The 12,109-nt window shown below is 35.2% G+C and overlaps 1 protein-coding gene and 1 non-coding gene across 4 annotated transcripts in view; both read right to left on the bottom strand.

The window, feature by feature from the left end:
- Window positions 1-12,109, bottom strand: part of ITFG1 (integrin alpha FG-GAP repeat containing 1) — a 265,097-nt gene that overhangs the window by 44,471 nt on the left and 208,517 nt on the right. The gene's annotated exons all lie outside the window — the stretch shown is intronic.
- On the bottom strand, window positions 9,512-9,614 carry LOC133079232 (U6 spliceosomal RNA). Its single transcript, XR_009698112.1, has one exon. It is a non-coding gene; the product is annotated as a U6 spliceosomal RNA (small nuclear RNA).

The raw sequence follows: 12,109 nt of genomic DNA, 5'->3' as shown, positions 1-12,109 counted from the left end.
GAGGCAGAAAGAATATGTGATGCAAAAATGTCTGAAACTGCCCAAATTTAATTAAATACATGAAACTGCACATCTAAAAGCTCAATGAACACCAAGTAGGACAAAGTTGAAGAGATCCACACCAAGGTACATCATAGTCAAACTGTTGAAAGCCAAAGAGAGAATTTTAAATGCAACGAGATAAGCAACTTGTTATGTACAAAGGATCCTGAATAAGATTAAAGCTGATTTCTCATCAGAAACCCAGGAGTCCAGAAGACAGTAAGATGAATATTTAAAGTGTTGAAAGGAAAAGATAGTCAACCAAGAAGTCTAAAATGTAGCAAAATTATCCTTGAAGAATGAAGGGAAAATTAACACATTGTGAGATAAAAACTGAGAAAATTTGTCATTAACACACCTAACTAACAGGAAATACTAAGGGAGTTCTTCTGGCTGAACTGAAACTAGACAGGAACTCAAATCCACAGAAATAAATAAAAAGTATCAGTAAAGGTAACTATAGGTAAATTTACTAGATGCTATAAATGTATTTTTGCTTGTAGCTCTTTTCTCCTATCTAATTTAAAACACTACTGCATAAAGTAATAATGAAAAAACCATGTTGTTGGGCTCACAATGCATGAAGACGTAATATGTATGAAAATACAAGCACAAAGGAGGGGGGAGTAAACTGAGGCATATTGGAGCAAAGTCTGTTTATGCTATTGAAATTAAGTTGGTATTAATATGAAGTAGATTGTTTTCTAAGTTACAATGGAAACTGTAATTCTGAGAGGAAACACTAAAAAAATAACTTCAAATATAGAGTACAAAAAACAAGGGAATTAAAATCAAATTCTAGAAAATATGTAACACAAAAGAGAGCAGTAATGGTGGAACAGAGGAAGAAAAAAGACATAAGACATATAAGGAACAAAATAGCAAAATGGCAGAGATAAATCTACCTTATTAGTAATTATATTAAATGTAAATGGATTAAACACTGCTATCAAAAGGCAGAGATTAGCAGAATAGACAGAAGAACATGATCCAAGTATATGCTGTCTATAAAAGACACACTTTAAATTCAAAAACAATAGGTTGAAAGTAAGAGCATGGAAAAGATATACCATGGAAATAGTAACCAAATGAGAGCTGGAGTAGCCATACTAATATCAGACACAAACAGACTTTAAGATAAAAATGTTAGTAGAGATAAAAAAGGACAGTTTCATCAATCCATCAAGAAGACATAACAATTATAAACATAAATACACCTAATAACAGAGGCCCCAAATACATAAGGAATTGATGGGTGAAACAGGTAATTCAACAATAATGGTTGTTGGATACTATTATAATTATTAATAATACAGCAGTATCATTAATGGATAGACCAATGAAGCATAAGATCAACAATGAAAAAGAAGACTTGAACAGCACTAGAAATCAACTAGATCTAGTAGACACGTATAGAACACTGTACCCAACTTTAGCAGAATACATCTTCTCAAGCACACATGAAACATTCTCTAAGGGGAACCATATACGAGACCATAAAACAAGTCCCAATAAATGTAAAAGTACTGAAATTGTACAAAGTATGTTTTCTGATTACAATGGAATTAAATTAGAAACCAACAACAGAAAGAAATTTGAGAAATTCACAAATGTGTGGAAATTAAACAACAGGCTTCTAAATAACCAATGGGTAATGTGACAGAGTTGGAAATGTTCACTGATATAGTTTCAAATTCCACATTATAACTAACCTTTAAGTAACTGCCACTGTTGAGTTTTGGTATACTATCAGTTATCTGAACAGGATATGAAACATTCTCTTTTTCTACTATACAGCTGTGTAAGGTTAAATTTTTTTTTTTAATATTTCAACCAAAACAATAATAAACAATGCAAAAAGAGATATGAGAATCTTTTTTTTTTTTTTAATGACAGGTACTCCTTAGTACCTTAGTACCTTACAAATCTCCTTAGATTTGAAAAAAATACAAAGGAATGTTACTCTTCACTAATTTTGTATTTTGGAAAATAGTTATTTTTCTATAAAAACAACTATTTATTTTAGGTCAACATGTAATGGGTCTATTGTTTTAAAATGATTTAATAAAAACATTTAAAGTTGTTTCAGTTTTAATTTCAAATAGAGTAATACTGATAAACAAAACTCACTTAAGAAAAACTATTTGGAATCTTCAGAACAAGAAGTTTGAGAATTGCTACTCTGTATCATGTACATAATGAGTAATTCAATCCTTACTCTGCCTTTCCCAATGGAAATGATATGACTGATACATGTGCCTATGTGTTTTGGTTTCTTAACCCTTATGTCATAGCATTAAACATGTTTCAGGATTTTTTTTTCCCCTTAAATAGTGCCATTTACCTCCATATGAATGTTTAGTACAAAATGTAGTAAACAGGGTTATACCTTCAGCAAGTGCAAAAACTTGGATAACTTTTACTTTATGTCTCTTCTAATACAGTAGAGATGCTAGGAGTATTGCTGTATCTTTTAATACCTTTTACATACCTAGGTTATATTAGTGGTGGTCCAAAGAATTTCAATTTTTATAAATTTATTATTTGGGAAGTGATTGTATCATTAAGGAATTTTCAATTTAAAAGGATTAGGGATTTCTGAAACAATTAATTCCTCTGGTTTAAGTATTTATACACATACCTTGAATTCCTTTATGAAAACCTAAATAGCTAATATGCCGGGAATGCAAACTATGGGAATATCAATCAGCAATAATGACAACACATCTGTGAAAATTTCACGTAACTTCTTACTTCTCTGAAATACTTTACTTAATTCTTATAGATCGAATGTTTGTGCCTCCCCAAAATTAATATGTTGAAGCTCCAATCCCTAATGTGATGATATTTGGAAGGTAGTTAGGGTTAGAGTCATGAGGGCAGGGTCCTCATGATGGCACTAGTGTCCTGATAAGAAGAGACACCAGAGAACTTGCTCTCTCTCTCTGTCTCCCCCTGCACACAAAGCTAGGAAAGGCCATGTGAGCACACAGTGAGAAGAAGCAAGCCAGGAAGAGGGCCTTCAACAGAACCTGACCATACTAGCACCCTGATCTCGTGATCTTGGACTTCCAGCTTCCAGAACTGTGAAAAAATAAATTTCGATTGTATTTTGTAAAGGCAGCTTGAGGTGATTAAAACAAAAATTTAAAGGCCTGCGAGTTATTCCAAATATTTCATGTCATGAGAATATTTTAGGTATTAGCTTTCCAAATTTTGAAACTAAGAATGTAGTTTTTAGAGTCAGAGAATCTGGGTTCAAATTTTTCCTCTTCCACTTATTTTCTGTATAACCTTGGGCAAATTATTTAACTTTCAGTTCCCTCAACTAAAATTAGGGATAATCATAGTACCTATCTCATAGGATTGAAGTAAAGATTGAGTACATATGTGTAAAACAATTAGAACAGTGCCTGGCACACAGTAAGTGCTCAATATGTATGCACTATTATCTTTTTACTTTGGCCAAGTAAATTAATGTCTTTTTTGGTAGTGATATCTCATTTTCAATTATGTTGAACTACTGAGTGAATAAAATTATTTTGATCAAAACCAGAAACATTTATCAAGTTAACATTCATTTTCTTTAGTGTACTGTAGGATTCTAAAACTACAGGAATAATTTATTTGCAAGAATGTATGTTTGGATGAAATTCCACTTCTGAGTATATATAATTGCGTGTAAGAAGACAAGGTTGTTAGCTTACAGTAATCCCTTTTCTAAAAGTCCAGTGTTGTGGTTTTCAGACTTCAGCATATATCAGAATCTCCTGGAGGGATTATTAAATTATAGATTCACTGGCTGCATCCCAAGGTGTTCCTATTTGGTAGGTCTTGGTGGGGCCTAGGAGTGTGCATTTCTTACAAGTTCCCAGGAGATGTGCTGATGCTGGTGGTTTGGGGACCCCTCTTTAAGAGCCATTGATCTATTGGGACTACACTTTGTATACATTATAAAAATTGGCAGTTTATGAGAGTATTAAGTGTAACCTACACCTTTGTATACTGATTGGATTTTGACTGAATACAAGACAACAAAACCATTAATATAGTTGAGTGCATAAAAAACAATGTTTGAAACACTTCTTATTCTTTTCAGCTGCTTTTAGTGGTGCAGAAAATTGTTTCTCTAGTAGCAGTGCTCCTTTCTCAACCAGTACAAAGGCAAAGAAGTTAAATGAGGGCTCACAGAATTGAAATTTCACAGAATTGAAAGCCAGTTAGAGAAAGATTTGTATTGGGATCATTAAGAAGCTTTCCGAATTGTGTGATATAATCTGCAATGTTTACATTTATTTTAATTTATTTAGCTGTAAAAGGTATGATCTTAAAGTACTTATTGTGTAGCTGTTTACTCATGACCCATACTATTATGACATCAGCATACTCATTTTTCATGCATAACTATAAAATAAAACAGCACGACCTTTTCCTCTTAAAGGCAAACTTTAGGCTATCTATTAGCTAGGTATAGAGAAGTGCAGAATCTTGCTGGAATGTGTGTGGGAGCAGAATTGCCTTGACAAGCAAAGAGGCACATGGAATACAGCAGAAAATATAGATATTTTAGCATTAAGTAACCTTTATTAAAATGTAGAAGCAAATTTTAATTTGCACGTGACAAATTCAGAGAGAGAGAATAACCATGGAGAGGAATAGTCTTACCTTCAACAATAAATACAGAGTATTTCAAATAAAAGATTCCTGTATTTTATGCAGTGTCACAAAAGATAGTTTAAAAATGATTTGGAGGGAACATCTCAGAAAAGGAAAATATCTGATTAAATGGATAATTAGGATGCTGGCTTAAAAAAGTTTAGGTGTACTGGTCAGAACACACAGCAAATCAGAGAAAGATGAGAGTAATTTACTTTCTATTGTAGTTGTTATTCTAGCCCAGGAGTTAGCAAACTTTTTCTTTAAAAAGCCAGATAGTAAATATTGTAGGCTTTGTGAGCCATAAGGTCTTGTGTTGCAACTACTTAACTCTGATGTTGTAGCATGAAAGCAGCCATAGACAGTATATAAATAAATGAGTGTGGTTATGTTCCACTAACATTTTATTCACAAAAACAGGCAGCAAGCTGGATTTGGTCCACTGGGTGGAATTTCTCACCCTGTTCCATCCAACAGGAGAAGTAATAACGCAGAAATTACAAACTTTTAAGAAGTAGTTTGCCTGGTATAGACTTATCACTCTAACAGGAGGTTACATGCCAATCCTATGTTTTAATGTTTATAAATGTTTTCCATATACATGGGGTAAGGAAAAGGTACTTAATATACACGGTCGTACTTTTAATGATATACAAAATAAGCAATCACTTTTAACTTCCTGCATTGAGCGAATAATTATGGAGTTCTTCAAAATTCCATGAGACAGTTTCTTCCATTATACAGTGAGACATATAAGTTCCTGAGTTGAACAGATAAAGGTTTGTAAATGGTGGGAGCAGGCTATGAGTCAGGGTGTCTAGGAATGGACCTAGTGCTGCTTTTGCACATCCTTAGTTTCATGTGAATTTTCCAGACACACTTTTGAGGATGCAACCTATGGCAAGTGGTATGATAATCTTTGTTGTCTAAGTGCAAAGAGATCTTGCTTAATGAAAAGAATGCATACCACGGTTTCTATAAAATGAACTGTTTTCTCAAAATTTTTTTATAAAAGCAGAAACGTATTTTCATGGAAAATATTTAGTAAATTGACTTAACAAATTTTGGTAAGAAAGGATTAAGAATAAGCTATTCCTATGGAACGCTGAGCACTGTACCCCATCATCTAGCAAGTTCACTTTCTTTGTGAAAATCTTAGTACAAATCTCCCACAGATTATCCTACCTTTCCTTTAAAATGTCACGTCTGATATTTGAAAGAATTCAGGAAGTTAAATTAAAAAACATTACTGATCTCTCAACTTTTCCATACTATAAGTAAAAAAGAACTGTTTGGTTCCTTTTTTCTTATTCTGGGATGTGTCATACTGATGTAATGTAATGTCATACTGATGTAATGTAATGTCATACTGATGTAATGTCATTACTGATGTAATTTAGGTGTTGTATTACATAGTTTTTAAACTAACTGTCCTCTATATGCATGTTGACTTATATAAAATTAGGGTTGACATGTATTTTAAATATCCCATCTTCACAGCCTAAGGCAGAGCCTAGCACACAAACAATGTGTAATAAATATACAATAGTCAATCTGAAATTAAGTTCCTAAATTTTTCAGAAACAATATTCTACAACCTGGATACAGTAGTAACTTCCACATATTGGGAAAAGGGAAGATAAGAAAGGGGAAGCGGGGGGTGGGGGTAGGGCTGGCGGGGAGCCTTTATTTTCTTTTACTGCTGGCTACAATTTAAAAATAAAGGTAAAATGTTCTTAAAAAAAAATTAGGGTTGGAATTCCTCTATTTTATTCAGAAAGCATCTTTTTCAGTAGCCTGGAGAAATCTTGGTGGTTTCTATGTCTGTCTCAAGTATCTGATTTGTTTTAAGGACTTGGGCTCCTACAATGAACACCAAATATATTCTACAGCACTGGCTCTGGAAGGTAAAACAAAACTGGAAGAACTTATAAGACATATTATGTTAATATGTCTTACATGATATTATACATATTATATATAAAATCAGTGTCAGGTTTAATTAAGCAATATAAATTTATGATTCTAAAATATTAGAAAAATAGCTGACTTATAGTGTGGACTTTATTTTTCTCAAAGGTAATCATGTTTTTCATAAACACCCACTGATATTTTTCCTTATCTTCATTAGTGTTAGTTGCATTGCTCAATTTAGTTCAATGTTGAAATTTTTATATTGTTTCTTATTCATTTCTTCAAGACGTTAAATTCAATATATTATTTTCTTTAATTTTGGTTATTTTCCTGTTAAAACTGTAAGATAATTTTCCTTTGTAAGGTCTGTAAAAAGACATATCTCTGGGAACATAAATAAGGGATGTTTTCCCTTTATATCAGGGCTTTGCAGAGTGCATTTCTCTTGTGAATAAGTTGTAATTTATTTTGCAAATGTTCACACTTAACAGTGAATATGTGATTTTGGTAAGAGACGGTATGGTAAATTTATCAATGATGGACCATTAAAAAAAACCCCAAATTTTAGGGAAAGCTCATTTATTAATACCTCAAATATTTATCATATTATGTGTAAGGCACTATGTTAGGGAGTAAGGACAGAATAATAATAAACAAGCACAGCCTTTCCTCTTCAAGGACTTAATACAGATAACTCACCAACTACATAACAGAAGTGGTAAGTAGTAGGACTAACTAAGCATAGAGTGCTAAGAAACAACAGAACATGTGTCTAGTCCTATGTCAAAGGGGAGCCAGGGAATGATTCTCACAGGAAATATCATCTAAGAGCTCACCTGAAGATCACAGGGAAGACTCTGGAGAAGATGAGAAGAAGAGGCTTCAGGGTAGAGGAATAATATGCAAGTGAGAGAGCACACAGAACAAGTAGTGCAGTGTGGCTGACAGAGAGCTGGGAGAGGGTGTGAGGAGGAACAGCGAGGGATAAGGCTGAAGAGATAAACAGAGGCTTTAACTCAATAAACTAAATTAGAACCATTTCTCAAGGGCAAAGGGCGGCCACTGAAGGTTTGTATTTTAGAAAGATCACTCTGGTTGCTTTTTGAAGGATGGCTCAGATGACTCCAGTCAGGCCAAAAATGATGATAGCTCAACTAAGGTAACAGGATAGAGAGAAGGAACAGTTAAAGGGAGAGAATAATAATCTAGTAGATTTGAGGGGTGAGGGAAAGGAAGAGGTAACTGAGATAGGGAACATGAGAAGAGGAGTGGGTTTTTGTGGGGACACACTAGATTTCAGTTTTAGAGGTCCCTGTAAGACACTCAGATAGAAAGGTCTGAAGCTCAGGAGAGACAGCTGGTAAATAGATTTGGGAGTAATCAGTATTACAAATAGAAAAAAAAAAAAGCCAGGAGAGAGACTGAAATACTTCAAGAGTACACATAGAGTGAGAAGAGAACTTAGGATGGAACCCTGAGACACAGCAACATTTAAAGGATGGCCAGAGGAAAAGTCCATAAAGGAACCTGGGAGAATGGCCAGAGAAGTAAAAGGGGATCGAGGAAAGGAGAGCGTAAAGGAAGCCAAGGAAAGGGAGTGTTCCTAAAATTGGTCAGCAGAATCAAGGGCAGTTTTCAGTGGCGTGACGCCAAAGGCTTGATTACAACAGCGGGTTAAGGATATGGAAGTAAACTGGAGAGATCCTACTGTACACAACTCAAGAAGTTTGGCTGGAAGAGCAAACAGGGATTAGGCAGTGGCCAGAGGGGATGTGGGGTTTTGGAAGGTACTTGTATATGCATTTATATATAAGAGAGATTTGTGCATTCTTAAATGTTGAAGAGAAGGCACCGGCAGGGAAGTGGAGTTGAATACACAGGCCAGATAGAATAAGCAATGGAATGAGGTCCCTGAGAGGTAGGTAGGACCCACAGCATAATTGGTGCACTAATTTTTAGTCAAGGGAAAAAGGAAAAGAGATGGGTGTGGATGAACGGAGTACATTTTAGTGCTACAGAAGGCAACTGACAAACTGTTAAACACAAGGTCCTGTGCTAGGTTCTATAATACACTGGCAAGCAAAACTGATACTATCTCTGCCCTCATGGAGGTATTTAAAAGGAATGTGCACAGACTCTTTTTGTATATAGAGTATTAAAGGACTACTTCTAAACTCTTCTGCTGTTCAAACGGAAAAGTACTCATCTGCTTGCTTCTAAACTCATAATTTATAAAGTGGGAAAAGGCACCAGGCTTTGGTAAAAAGAATTACCAAGTGACAGGGAAAGAAGCTATAATCTCCACTAACACAGAGGAAGGCCAAAATATGCCTTATGCTGAGGATAAAACATTCAAAAAATTAGCTGAGTATTTAAAGAAAAAATTAGGAAATAGGAATATATTCTTCTGATTCACAGATGTTTACGGTAGCTTTCACTGAAAATATTGATATCCTCCATATTCAGATTTCATAAATTCTATGATATGTATTAAAAAAGATTTAATACATATTAGATAAGAAAATAAGACAAGAAAAAATCAAGAAGTCAAGTAGACCTCTAGTCCTATTCTGAAGGCAGACAGAACACCAACATTTCTCAAATATTTGGAACTCACTATCCTTACTAATAAAGGGATGTTATAGAGGCAGGGAAGAAACATTAACCTTGACAAATAAAAGCAGATAAACTTTTTGAATATTTATTGTGTATTAGGCCTCCACTGTGATTTACCTACATTAATTCCTCTAATCTTAATAAAAAACTTAGGTGGGAGTGTGGTAAGCAGAAAAATCATGCCCCAAAGAGGTTCGCATCCTAATTCCCAGAACCTGCTAAATGTATTTCCTTATGTTGCAAATGGACTTTGCAGATGTGATTAAGGATCTTTTTTTCTCTTAAAAATATGGAACACTTCATGAATTTACATGTCATCCTTGCACAGGGGCCATGCTAATCTTCTCTGTATTGTTCCAATTTTAGTATATGTGCTGCTGAAGCAAGCATCCATGATTAAGGATCTTGAGATGGGGAGATTATCTTGGATTATCAGGGTGTGTGGGCTCAATGTAATCACAAGGGTCCTTATAAGTGAAAGAGGAGGGTGAGATGGGTTAGGGTCAGTGACTGGAAGATGCTACACTGTTGGGTTTGGAGCTGCAGGAAGGGGCCATGAGCCAAGGAATGTAGGTGGCTTTAAGACGTGAAAGGCAAGGGAATGGATTCTCCCCAAAGCCTCCAGAAGGAATGGAGCCCTGCTGACACCTCGATTTTAGCTCATGAAGCACATTCAGTGTTCTGACCTCAAATGTATAAGAATAAATCTCTGTTGTTTTAAACCACTAATTTTATGGTACTTTGTTAGCAGCAATATGAAACTAATATAAGCGGGTACTATGACTTTCCCCATTATATTGATGTGGAGAAAGAGACTTAACAAGGGTTAAATAATTTCCCCAAAGTTACTGCAGATAGTTGAAGAAATTCCCATTTTACATTCTTATTTTCTCTTTGAGGTAGGAGGCAAGGTGAATTTCTAAGAACTGGAAGTTGGGATTGGCTGTAAGGGAAAATTGGGAAGAACATAAAATAGTTCTTACGAAGAATAAGAATTTCCAGCCTCACATGTAAAGTCCTTACCTCACAGTGAGGTATTTACAGAATATAAGATATGATGAATTTGCCTTACAATAATCTAAGAGGGGCCATAAGGGGGACAAGTAGTAGGTGGGGGCATAGGTGAAATAAGACTGGGTATATGAGGATAGTGTTAAAAGCTGGATGGTAGTATGGGCACAAGGAGTTTTATTATACTAGTGTATATTTTTATATGTATTTAAAAATTTTCCAAAAAAAGTTAAAAAAAGAATTCATGGTAAAGAGCAATAAATGTCACAGAGGAAAATATCTTGAAAAAGTCATGAAGTAAGAAAACAAAAACAACTTTTAAAATAAAGCTACACTGACAGAGAACCTATCAGTGGTGCCTGAGGAAGAGTGGGATAGGGAAGGAGGGTCAAGGAAGGTGGGAAGGAGGGATAGCCAAGGGGCACAAAAAAACTTTTGGATATGATATATTCATTATTTTGACATTAATTATCTATCTATCTATCATCTATATATCTCCATTAAGAAGGTATAGTGTATATATACATATATACTATATATGTCATAACATCAAATCGAATATATTAAATATGTGCAGCTTATTGCATGTCAATTATACTGCAATAAAGCTGTAAGAAATTAACAAACAAAATAAAGCAATACTGATAAAAATGCAAGGAGAGCTTCTTTCTGGCCCGACACGTAGAGTTTGGAAGTCATCACTGCTGTACTCACAACAAAAAAAGCTGAAGAAACTGAAAATCAACTCTGCTTTGATCCATCAGAGAACTAAGGTCACAGAGCAAACTGCTACCCTGAAAACTGGAGAGGTGGATACAGAGAATCACAGCTTACTGGGAGCAGAAGCCCAGAACCAGAAGACTGAAACTAGAGCCAGTACTGGCAGGAACACTTAAACTGTGATTGTGACATTACTGGAGAATCAGTGTGAACTAGTTTGAGAGTTCAAAACTCTGGGGGAGAAAGCGAGGCAGTCTTAGGGGAGCCACACTTTTGCAAGTTTTACCTCCAGGAGTTCCATCAAATTCTCAAGAGGAAGATTGGGGGAAAAAACCCTCATGCTTCTAGCACAGAGAGGAAAGTAACCAGTTAAAAATATGCCCAGAGCTCTCTGTTCTCCTTCACAACAGCTTGCCCTTAAGGAAAACTATTTTACTAGAGCTTAAGTAACTTGGGATTTACCAAAACCTAATCAACCTGGGGGAAAGGAAATACCTAACTTCAGCCCCCTCTAGCCTCCCTGTGTAACCTATAGAGGAGGGCAAGCTGAGAAGCACTTGTTCAAGTCACAGCCCAGGGACACAGGCTCACTAAAAAACTGAGACACAGGATGATAGGATGCTTCTCCTACCATAGTCTTATACCTCACCACCACATCAACTGGGCTCCTGTCTAATAATGAGATTACAGTTAAAAGAACTGCAAACCTCAGACCCATTTAAGAGGAAGTCTGTAGGGTGACACAAAGACAACGGAAGAGACAAAAGAAAGACACTAGAGGAAAATTTTGCCTCTTGACAGCATAGCTACTGCAAACAGTAACACAGTCTAACTCCTAGCAGATAAACATAAATCCTCATAGTGAAGGCTTATCTACCACAGTTCCTTTCACCCAATACATCCTGTCTGGCTCTCAAGAAAAAAATTTTAAGTCATGCTAAAATGCAGAAAAGAAAGTTTGAATAGACAAAGCAAGCATCAGAACCAGACTCAGATATGGCAGGGATGTTGGAATTATCAGACCAGAAATTTAATATTTAATATGATAAAGGCTCTAATGGAAAAAAGTAGAGAACATGCAAGAAAAGATTGTTAATGTAGGCAGAGAGATGGAAACTCTAAGAAAGAATCAAAAGGAAATGGCAGAAAT

Source organism: Eubalaena glacialis, chromosome 18 (genome assembly GCF_028564815.1).
Source record: "Eubalaena glacialis isolate mEubGla1 chromosome 18, mEubGla1.1.hap2.+ XY, whole genome shotgun sequence".
Lineage (NCBI taxonomy): Eukaryota > Metazoa > Chordata > Mammalia > Artiodactyla > Balaenidae > Eubalaena > Eubalaena glacialis.
This window is presented reverse-complemented; position numbering and strand designations above follow the sequence as displayed.